General features: G+C 37.3%; 1 protein-coding gene and 1 long non-coding RNA gene across 4 annotated transcripts in view; one reads left to right on the top strand and one right to left on the bottom strand.

Annotated features, from left to right (window-relative positions):
• LOC139133344 (NLR family CARD domain-containing protein 4-like) overlaps nt 1–12,019 on the bottom strand; it is a 543,607-nt gene that overhangs the window by 214,924 nt on the left and 316,664 nt on the right. The gene's annotated exons all lie outside the window — the stretch shown is intronic.
• On the top strand, nt 1,801–11,568 carry LOC139133339 (uncharacterized). 2 transcript variants are annotated; one of them, XR_011552571.1, is made up of 5 exons: nt 1,801–2,360; nt 6,387–6,503; nt 7,530–7,769; nt 10,232–10,373; nt 10,939–11,568. It is a non-coding gene; the product is annotated as an uncharacterized lncRNA (long non-coding RNA). The 2 variants fall into 2 exon arrangements; XR_011552570.1 differs by lacking the exon at nt 1,801–2,360 and having other exon boundaries at nt 6,284–6,503.

The raw sequence follows: 12,019 nt of genomic DNA, 5'->3' as shown, positions 1-12,019 counted from the left end.
CACATCTGTTGATGAAAATTCTGTTGATCAAAGACCTCTCACCAGTAAAAACAGTCAACCCACTGACGCTCAAAAGAATACAAAAATGTTAACGTCCATGCCGATGAAGACAGGGCATCTAGTGCAATTTCGGAGGTGTAAAGTTCTATGCAAATGAGAACAAGTGTAGCGAAGTGTAGCCACGCTAAATTAACACTATACTTGAAAACTTAATGTGTTAGGAGTGTTGGTTTATATTTTATAAAGCATTCTGTAAAATTTGTACATTCAGTTTCTTTGATGTATTGTCAAAATAAAGCCAAGAGTGGCGTACTTGATTGTTTGTCATGGAAGGATATGCCTGTGTAAAGCGGACCTACTGTCACAAACGCTCGGTGACCCCCATGACCCGAAGACTGTGCGAGGAATACCAACGTAAAGTTGGCGTCATCCTCATCCTCAGCCTCAGCCTCAGGGGTCACGCGAAAATGAGGATGAGGATGACGCTACAGCGTCAGCTTCACCGGCGTCAGATCCGATTATTCCGAATGCGTGTGATGGAATGATAAGTGTAAAAACGACTTTAAAAATGTGCTCCAAGTTTCATATCACTGTAAATGTTAATCAAAACACAGTGGGGTATGTATTTCATAATATTTAGTAACCTCTCCTCTTAATATCCGTTTCTCACGATGTAGTAACTTATAACGCAACATTCTTAGTCCTTAATTTCCTTAAAGTTCAAAGGTTGTATGTTTAATACGTTGACTTTTCAGGCCTCAAGTCATAGTTATACCAGTTAATTGTTTTATATGTCCTCTGAATAATTAGGGCTTTCATATCGCCTCTCATGGTGGCGATTTTTAAACATTTCGGACACGTATACTTTTTTGCACCAATTTTTGGAAAATCTTGACGCAAGAGTTGAGAGGATACCAACAAACACGTCCACGGATCCATGGGCTGAAAATAACGAACATTTCAAAAAAACTGGTCTGTATGAGACATTCTAACGATAAAATATTACCTGCGAACCAGTTTTACGATTTAAAAGAAAGTTGAGAAAGAATGGAGTTGTTATTTTCTTAAGTTTTGGGCGAATTTTATCATTTATCCGTCATCGGGTAGCGCAACTTCGGCAATCTTCGGATACGACGCTGAAGCTGACGCTGAGTAGCGTCATTTTCAGCGTCAGCTAGAAAGGTCACCTGAGGCTGAGGATGAGGATGAGGATGACGCCAACTTTACGTTGGTGCGAGAATGCCCAGGCGGAACTCGCCGAAGTCACTTCATTATGCGGCCCCGCGGTCGATCGCGCATGAGTTGCGTTTTGTTACATCGTACTGCAAGTCTCACCATTGTAGGGTAGCAGCTGATGATCACGTATTTTCCTCGACTGGCGAAGTCCTTTCTTCCACGGAAGTAACAGTATGCTGCCGCTTAATATAGCTCTCTGCCTGGCATAGCTCCCGGGGCATAGCTGCAGTACAGTAAGTTCGAGGTTTTGCCTGGGTATTTGGGTCGATCGGACGGCAAATCTGGTTTTGTCGTCCAACCCAGATACCCAGGCAAAACCTCGAGCTTCTGTACTGCAGCTGTGCGTGGCACTGCTGTAGCAGTGTGTGTAAAACTGCACAGTGGCTCGAGGTTTTGCCGTCCGACCCAAATACCCAGGCAAAACCTAAAGCGCGAGCTGCTGTACTGATACTGCAGCTGGTCAGCCTCAACACGTACAGCATGCCACGCAGAGTTGCTGTATTGATATTGCAGTGAGATCGCACTGGTTTCGGTGTTTTGTCAATCATCATGGTTGTTACAACATACAGTCACACGAAACGTACAAACGTATACTATATTGTCAGTAGACGCCTGCAGAGAAGACCACTTTATTGCTGAACCGCCGAGAAACGAAAGTTCTGCACGCAGAGGTTTAATAATCACAGCATGGCTATATCTATAGCTCTGCGTGGCAGGGCGCTGTATGTGTTGCCGGCCTTTTACGGCCGTATAACGCCGGTAACACACCCCAGGGCTCGAAATTAATTTTTTTCTCTTGTAGTCCCATTGCATTGGGCTACCATTTTCTGAAGTTGGTAGCCCAGTGACAAGGTCTGGTAGCCCATGCATGAATGAAGATTTTTTTGTGAAGGATATTTTTATTTATATCTAGACAATGAAAGATTTATTTTTCATGATTCTATTCAGGAAGTGAATTTTCTAGTCATTTGACATCAATACCCGTACCCGCAGATCATCATAGCCTTAGGAGAACGGTGACGCCTCAAAGTTTGACAACCTATTCACACATACGCAGAGCTTGTATGCAATTTTTGCAGTGCTGTGGTGGGATCTGGAGGCTGTGTTTACAAACATCAGGGAAGGTGACAAGCTGCTATTGTAATTTTGAAATTTACTGATGCTACACAGGACTGGAGATTCTCATGATTCATTATGATAATTGTACCGCTGTGATTCCCGGGGAAGGCAAAAATATCCCCCATGTTTAGACAGATTCACAGACTGTTGTAAAAATTCTGAAAACATGTTTATAACACCATTCCTCTCTATCCCCATTTTTAAATAGTTGGAAAATTATGCTTGAGTAAGATTGAGATTATATGTCATGCATATTTATTACCTGACGTCATATGAATTATTTATCGCTACTGAAACCCTGCAAGGTTTACAAGTCTGTGGGGAAAAGCATTCACCCCACTATCTGAGCACCAGCCCACCACCTAGCCTTGCAGTCTGCAGAAGTTTATTCCTTCAATTTATTAATTTTGATATTTATATGCCCACAGACTTGGAGCAAGTCTACAGAGTGCAAAAATGTAGTCAGTTTTGTATTGGAAAAATTGTTCCTTGTTCTATTGGCAGCCTTGTATACATGGAGTGCATTTGGGGAAATTCCAAAATTTAATTTCTTGTACATAAATGCCCTTATCACACTTATGTTAACCATATTAATTAATGATTAATGTAATTAATATTTAGAAATAATGGGTGATGCCCTGACCATAATTATTCATTTATGGCCAAGGGCAAGCGGAAAGTCAAGAATTAACAAGGCTTGGCGAGCATGCTTATTTTGGCTTTCAGTCTTGCCCAAGCGTATAGATAAATGTTAATGGTCGAGGCAGAGTCTTGTATTTTCATGATATTATCAACAAACCCTAGAAAACCATCAAGATTTACAAAAATTTCCCATGTGAAAATAAAGCACACCTAGCAATGGTATACCACGAGATTTCGACCAGTTCACGACATATATGCACGAGCGATAGCGAGTGTATATATGGAGTGAACTGGTCAAAATCTCGTGGTATACCGTCGCTGGGTGTGATTTATTGCTATTATATCATAATAGTATATTGAAATTGTGGTGTGGAACGTCAAAAAACGGATTTTTGCTCAAGCTGAGAGCTCGAGCGTGTGCCAGCCGTGGTATATCGCCAATATACCACGGTTCTTTTCGCGTCTCGACCAATCGGATCGCTGTATTTACACCATCAATATACTGGTTTGATATAATATATATTATTGCCTAAATATATGGGTTTATGTGCCCGAGAACAGGTGACAATATGCCTGACGCCAGGAGGGCAAATTGTCTCCTGCTGCGAGGGCACATAACCCATGTATTCAGGCAACAATATTTTTATTACATGCCTCTTCATGGTTACAAATGCTATATGACATTTACAATGTAGTTATATGCAGGACATTTTCAAACAATTTTACCATTATCGACCAACATCAAACGGATTTTAACGAAAGTAAAAAAAAAGTGTGTGCATGTATATTTTACATCTATCATTAAGCGTCTACTTAGATGTAGAAAACATTGAAGTGCTTCACTGGCCTGGGTCACCATGGAAACCAGTCAGTACATCGTTAACCGACCCACTAACTACCCAGATATTCCTTTTCAAATCAATTCACTGATTTGCACTCACATCAAGGCATGTAATAGGCAATGCACGGTCATGCCCACCCTAAAAATTTGGCAAATCTGGAGATTTTTTTAAAAAGTATAATTTGGCCCACAAGTGCTTCATTTTGTTTTTGTAATTGATTATTAGCTCCCATATATGCATATGTATATATGCAAATGGGAGGTATTCTTGTATGGTGGAAAAATTTCGTCTGTATGTATGTATGTATGTATGTACGTATGTATGTATGTATGTATGTATGTATGTATGTATGTATGTATGTATGTCCGTCCACGTCAAAAACTCCAAAACCGTAGCACCTGCTGTCTTAGTATTTGGTGTACAGGTGCACCTAGGGGTGGAGATGTGAATTTGTTCAAATGAACATGTCAGTGCCAAAAATATGCAAATGAGGGGAAAAAAAGGAAATCCTGCAAATGGCTAAAACTCAGTAAGCATTGGTCAGATTGGTTGAAACTTGGTATGCAGATTTCTTTAGGTAATTTAAATTATGTGTGCAAAAATTGGGATGAAATTTGCATGTTTGTATTTTTAGGGTATTTTTTCCGTTTTTAGTAAAAAAATCTTGTTCTCTGAAATCACTCGTCTGATTGCTATGAAACTTGATATTCATGTTCCTCAGGATGAACTCAGTCACGCTTGTACAAATTGTATTGATATTGTCATATTTGCAATGTTGGGGCAATTTCCCAATTTTTGATAATTTTTTTTTATCCAAAAACTACTGATTTGATAGCTTTGATATTTGGTATACAGGTATCTAAGATTAATCTCAATATAATGTATTGAAGGTATGTTGAAACTGGCAATTTTTTTTTTATTTTGGGGGCAATTTTTGCCTTTTTTGGTCAAAATTTTTTTCTCCTAAAACTTCTGATCTGGTAGCTTTGATATCTAGTGTACAGGTTACTAGGGTTTACGTTAATTAGATATATTTAAAATTAGGATGAAATCTGCAATTTTGTATTTTGGGGGCAATTTTTCTCATTTTGGTCAAAAATTTGTTTCTCAAAATTTACCAGTCTGATTGCTTTGATATTTAGTAAACCGGTTCTTAGGGTTTTTGTTAATAAGATATATTGAAATTAAGTTGAAATCCGGAATTTTGAATTTTTGGGGCAAGTTTGTGAAACTCTCAGTTTACTGGGATATCTTTTATTTTGTATTTCTAAGATTTTTTTGGTAATTTTATACCTACTGGAACTAAGAGAATATAATGTGGTTATTTAGTAAGCATTTGATATGGTAAACTGTATTTGGTGTTGAAATGCAGTAAAAAAATCCTGGCAGATTTTGAAAAAATTCCAAACAAATGCCAATAAAAAATTCAGCCAGAGAAGGTTTGACAAAAGAAAAGGTGGGAAGGTGGGGAAACAGAATGTACAATGGATCGGATAAAAAAGATAATGTACCTCATCGATCTTTCAGACACCATCCCTTATCAATGGTCCACCCCGATGTATTTTTGCACACAATTAACCATGCAGTGTATTTTAGTTTAAGATGTCAAGTTAATTAAGGATTTGAAAGGAATAGTCAAGTTCACCACAGTTTAACTTTATCTCTTGTGTCATCATCCTTGTGTAATTGGTTAAGTTTGTAAGTTGTTCCATATGTGGATGCACCAGCTGTTCTGGAAGAAAACAATGTTTACTTTTCCTGTAGGGTTTCTGAGTTGATGATTGTATGTTGAAATTTCTCCATGTATCTGGTGTATGGGAAAAGTGTAAACATTGGTTGCATGTTATGTATTTCAGTCTATGTCAAATATTGTAAATGAAAAATCAAGAACAGTTTGCTGTGTGCTTGTAAAAGATAGCATATTTGTCAATACATAAACTGCCTTGCAGATTGATTGTCTTAAAGATTATCACAGAAGTTGAAAAGGAAAAGAAACTAATCAAATTGCTGTAACGTATTCACTCTCAGTGCCTGTATAGGCCTACACTTAACTATTTTATCATTACATTCAGCTGTTTGTTATATCTTTATCACTCTCCATGGGCCAAGGCACACTTGGGGTCAATGTCATCACTCTGTGCCAGTCTGTGTATGTCAGTCTGTCTGTATGTATGTCCATGTTTCATACAATTGTTGACTTGTTTTGATAACTTATATGGGAGCGAACAGTGATGTTGTCACTATTTTGATCTTTGTACAATTGACAATTTACATGTTTGCTGAAAAGTTACAATGTTAGCATTATTATTCATTTTCACGGACATAAAAACAAACCATTGCTGTGTATTTGTGGTCAGTCACATGGTTCAGCTCGACCAATTAAATGAGATGTATATAGCATGGTAATACATAATGAATGAGTGAATGACTTTACTAATCATTTGACCCATATATTCATGATTATAAAGTTGAGTATCCATTGTACAGACAGTGAGGAATAGGATTATCTGCAAGATTCTAATTGTATTCATTGATATTTGCCTACAGCTGTAAGTATACCTCACGTACCCTGGTCGTAAAGCCTCAGAGGTACATGTATGTGAAACTTAGAAGGAACAAGAAGCAAAAGATGGATAACTGATCTTTAATAAAATCCTTCATCAGGTAAGATTTGTTTTAAATTTTTAATTATTTTTTATTTTTAATTTCCTGCACATGTCTCATTCATTATCAGTTAAGCTTTTCGCATGCTCTGTTTTATTTGGCGGATACTTTCTTCAACATCAATTGCTTTGTACATAACTTATGTAATACATGTAAGTATTTTAGAATATGCGTCTTTAGTGTGGTCTCCTTGGCAAAAAAAAAACAACAGGACAAAATAAAGCAAGTGCAAATGAAATTCATGAAGTTCCTTTGTTTCAAACATAGCATCCTTACAGCCGAAATAATTATGAAGAATTCTGCAAGCGTTTGAACCTTTGGCCTCTTTATCATTGGAAATTATTTATATTTTTTTAGAAATATAAGAATAATGTGTATGATTGTCCCCAGTCATGTTTCATATTAATTTTGATGTTCCTCAGTAAACTACATGTACTAGAACCTGCACTGTTTTTTAGACTCGCAGTATAAAACTCAATGTATTTAGGTACTTGGCTCTTCAAAGATATATGGCTACTCTAAATGAATTGTGCATTTCCAGCCCTGCCATTGACATCACTTTATCTTGTCAAAGTTTCAGATGCCTGGTCAGAATGTCATGCTTAAATATGTACATATTTTAATGGTTTCATATAGTTGTTGTGTTGTTTATTGTTTTATTGTACCTTATGCATTTATATTTTATGTATATTTTATGGAGCCTGTTAATGTGACTTGTTCCTGTTGGTCTTGCTTTGAAATAAATATATAAATAAATATATTGCTACTTGCTTGAATACACGTCTTGACCTACATTATGTACCTGTTTCCTTTAAAAAGGTCCACAATCACCAGTGAATACAATGGGTTTGGGGCAAAGTTATAGTTTAATTAAAATTACAGAAGTCATAAACAATCAAGTTGTCTTATCTTGCATATAAAAAGCCATATTTTAGAATGAACTGATGTAAACTAATGTCAGCAACTTGCAGGAGATAATATTTACATTGCATGCTTCAAGTTAATGTTTTCTTTTCACCTAATCAGATTCAAGATCCCTTGCTGAGGCAGTGCATACTGGGCAATGACAACCAGGTGAAAAGCAACATAGTGACAATACCATCCTCCATTGCAAAGGAAATACACAGTGTGTGGCTATGCAAACAGCCAAAACTGAACAGAGATCGTGGTGTTGACATCAATGCAGAGCAAAAACCTGTGGAATTGAGGGAGTCTTTCATCAATATATTTACTTTCCTAAGACAATGGGTCCTTGCTGTGGCACAGGTTTGTACTTACACTGTTCAGTGTTTCCACTGGCTAAATTTTCCCCTAAGCCATTATGGCTAATTGAGACCAAAATTGATTAGCCAAACTATAGCCATCAAAATTACATGTAATTGCATTTATGATTTTTATCCAACTGACAGTTGTATACTCAGGTGGGTCCTATCAGTTGCTACAATGGCAAGATGACATTAAACTAGTCCAATAATCATTTACATTCAAGGTAATACATTACCAGGTCCATTTGTGATTTAAAAATTTAAGTAGGACCATCCTGAACGACTGATAATCAGTGGCAATGTAAATAAATAACTATTTTTTATGGAACAAACTGCTTTCTTAATAACATTCACAACAAATTTTGCCAAACACTTATGTGACTTGCACTTTTGTAAATGTATCAAGATGTATCACAAGTATTACATCATTGACATGGTAACTTCAAGATGTTTCCTTTGAAAGATACATAGCTTCTGCCTCAGTCATCAAGTGCTTTCAGTTCTCCAATCACAGAGTCTAATTTTTACACCAACTGTTCACTTAAGAAGGTGTACTGGTAATTACATTTTGTACACTAGGTGTAAACAGTCGCCTCTTTCTATTGGTAGTCCAAACAGTGAATGCTTTAGTTTCAAAATCAAACTGGGTGTATATGTTAAAATGTCCTGTCTGGCCACATGTCTTACAGAAAAAAAAGCTGACTCTTCTCTTATTCAAACACTAGCCATGGAAATTCAACGAACTATTCCTGGCACACTTTTTTTTTTTGTAACTACTCCTACCCTGCAACTCTGCGGACAGCCTGTGCAATTATCTTTTTTGCTTACTTGTACTCGAACACGACTTAGCATGTCACAGTGTGCTGCTTGTTGTTCAGCATTGTAAACATTCAACTGGACAACATCCTAGTTATATCTTCATGCAAATTTATGACCTATGCCTATCCACAATACAGTGTTATATTCAGTACTTTTACACATCATGGCAGAAAGTGACCCCTGCCTATATCCACAAATACATGTACACGGTATGGAAGATAACCCGGGCCTATCCTCAATCCAAATGCATTCACATGGTATGGAAGATGGCACAGACATATCCACAATACACATAATATATAAAATGCAATGGAAGATGACCTAGGCCAATCCACAATACACATACATGCACACAGTATGTACATGTAAGATGACTCAGGCCTATGTAGAATACAAAATGGGAGATGACCAAGGCCTATCATCAATACAAAAAGTCTGTACCTGTATCGTATTCAGGATAGGCGTGGGTCATTTTCAATAAAATATGTACCGTTATTGTATTCAGGATAGGCCTGGGTCATTTTCCATAGCAGGTACCTGTATGTGTATTCTGGCTAGCCCAGGGTCACCTGCGATGCTGAATAATTGTTTTGTGGATAGGCCTACATGTAGGTCATTGTATTTGCATAGGTTATAACATTTACATGAAGTTAGGCTCAGGACGTCATCCAATTGACAGTTTACCATGCTGCACTCATTTATAGCTGCCTCTGAGGTTGCCACAGAAGTGTTCTAAGGTGCCGGTTTTTGAAACACTGGTTTCATTCTGTTCACCACCCTTGCTGTCATTGGCTGCTGCTGTCTGCTTAGTTTTTGAAAATACACTGCAATCAGTGTTTCCTGACTATGTTAGAAGCATTGTTTACAAAGCACTTGTCATCATAAAATAACAAGGTCATTGCATGCAGCCATCTGAAAGCACGGCATATCACTTGTTACTGATTATAATAGTTTTCTGAGACTGCACACTAAAGCGAGGAAAGAATGACCACCCAGGGATGTTGAAAAATATCTCTGCCTTTTAACTACACTCTCGATCAGCCCCCTGAAAAATAGCACTAACCAGTTTTGCGAAGGATAGTTGAAAAATATTTCCCAATCTGCAGACATTTCATTTCCATTTCACGCTCTTGCGAGTGGCAGCGGAAACACTGCTGTTGTCATACACAGTTGTAGTTCTTTTTAAAATACCCTCTTGAGTAGATCAAATGTATTACACCTCTACTAGTATTTAATCAGTAATTTTGTTGTGATAATCATGGCTTACACATTTTTGGTGAAGTTATTTTCTCTTTTTTAGCTGAATTTGCTAAAAAATTTTCTTTAGACTTGGCACTCTATGAATTGCCTAGTGAAATGCTGATGATATGATAAATGCACATGACTAGACATTCAATACATGTAGCTTCATTCGTAGATCCATAAAACTGTTATGATGAAATATATTCCAATGAGAGAATACATCTGGTATGCACACGTGATTTATAACGTTTACATGTGTGTAATGCTTATCATCATTAGGGTTAAGGACATACAGAGTGTTTACAATTCATCCCAGCAATACATCCCATCATCAAATGTTTTTAATCATTCCGGTTATCATTGTCATTTAAAGAGTTATAAGTAATCATGAGTACAATTCAGGATCAGCAGTGAATGCTGCAATATCAAGGATGAGAATATCATTGACCTTGACAAAGAGCGTTAAAGACAAAGTGGAGGGCTTTGAATTGGACTTGGACCATGACATTATAACGAAAGATGAATGGAAATGATCAAACAACAGGTAAATTTCTTCCATTTCAGTCCTTGCACCCAAGTATATGTACACAAGTGACTGTTGCAAAGATGTGCTGGAAGTGGTATCTTGTAACTTGCACAAAGTGTTTTATGTTAGTTGTCTTTATATAGCTACACATGTATAGCATCTTTACACAATTACAAGAATACTAATTAGAAACACAGGTTCACAAAAACATAAGTGATACATTGCTGTATTTTAATTGACATTGCCAGCAGCAACTATGCAGGTGCATCAGCTTAACACTAATCCATCCAGAATTATACACAACATGCATGTGATAGCAATCCTCATTCTTAAACTGCAGTACATTGGTTGTAGCCAATCTATTACATATGACATGAGCAAGAAGGAAAAAGTGTGGTTGAGATGTCTAGGTTAGAGAAACATGCATATAGCGGAGACAAAAATAATTTATTTGTTCTTTGTACACAAGAATTCTTGGATATGTAACACACAAATAAACTAACTTTTTTGTGAAGAGAAATTATTATCTTCCATGATTGGTCCATGATTGTCTTCCATGAGTTTATTATTATTTCTATGTTAGGGAACAGGTGTGTATATCCATGCAGAAGAGGAAGCAAGATAAATCCAAACCGACTTCAAGGCAGCATTTTACCACGCAAAGAAAGGAACCAACTACCAGGGACAGTTGTCTCAAGATGAAGACAGTGGGATTGCACCTCCATTTGGTAGAGGATTTCCTATTAGTCAGTATGGTGGACAGACGTGAACCCTTACACTGCTCAGCACACAGATTGTATGTACATGTATGTTAGGATCAAAAACTCCTAAACCACTACACCTACCACAGACAAACAGTGGGCAACTTAACAGATATAACCCGCAATACTAAGCATCATCATATTACAGCTAGTACACAGAACTGTTTAAGGTAGTCCAGCTCAAGAGAGGAAAAATTCAACTTTCAGAGCACTGAGAAAACACAATTATTATTTCATGCCTCCCCTCAGTATCATGGTGATCTCTGTAGTATAATAACAAACCTGTAGGTAATTGTCACTTGTGATGATTGTTTATAAACATTCCATTATCACTTTTTCTGCTCCAGAGGTGTACATGTCAATCAGGACCCAGATTTACATATACTGGTCAATAACATTGCAATGTGCACATGTATGATATATATAGGTACTTTGAATCCCAGTAAGCTTTCAGAAGAAGAACAAGAAACTAGAGTTGATATTATAAATTTGTGAAAAATTCATCAAAAAGATACAGCTACACTGCAGCCCAAATTTCATTGGAAGCTGTCATTATTTACAGCCTAAGGGGGGTGGGGGGGGGGTGGGATGTTGGAGGAATTTTGTCGGAAACTCTAAAATTTCAAGTACCCGCCCCCCCAAAAACCATGATGAACTTGAGTAACCCCCCTCTCTTACATGGAAATTTTGACTGACCCCCTCCCCCTCACTTTTGAAAACTTAAATTTCAATACATGTATTTTATATTATCATACATGCTATGCCTGTATTGCCATTCTTCTATTGTTCAGACGGTACTGATATGAGCCCATATTTTAACTAGTGAAAATACGAATTATATTTTCACTGTAACCGAACTACTTACAGCGACGCGGACGCGTGACCTTCGCTGTATGCATGACC

This window comes from Ptychodera flava, chromosome 5 (assembly GCF_041260155.1).
Source record: "Ptychodera flava strain L36383 chromosome 5, AS_Pfla_20210202, whole genome shotgun sequence".
Classification (NCBI taxonomy): Eukaryota; Metazoa; Hemichordata; class Enteropneusta; family Ptychoderidae; genus Ptychodera; species Ptychodera flava.
This window is presented reverse-complemented; position numbering and strand designations above follow the sequence as displayed.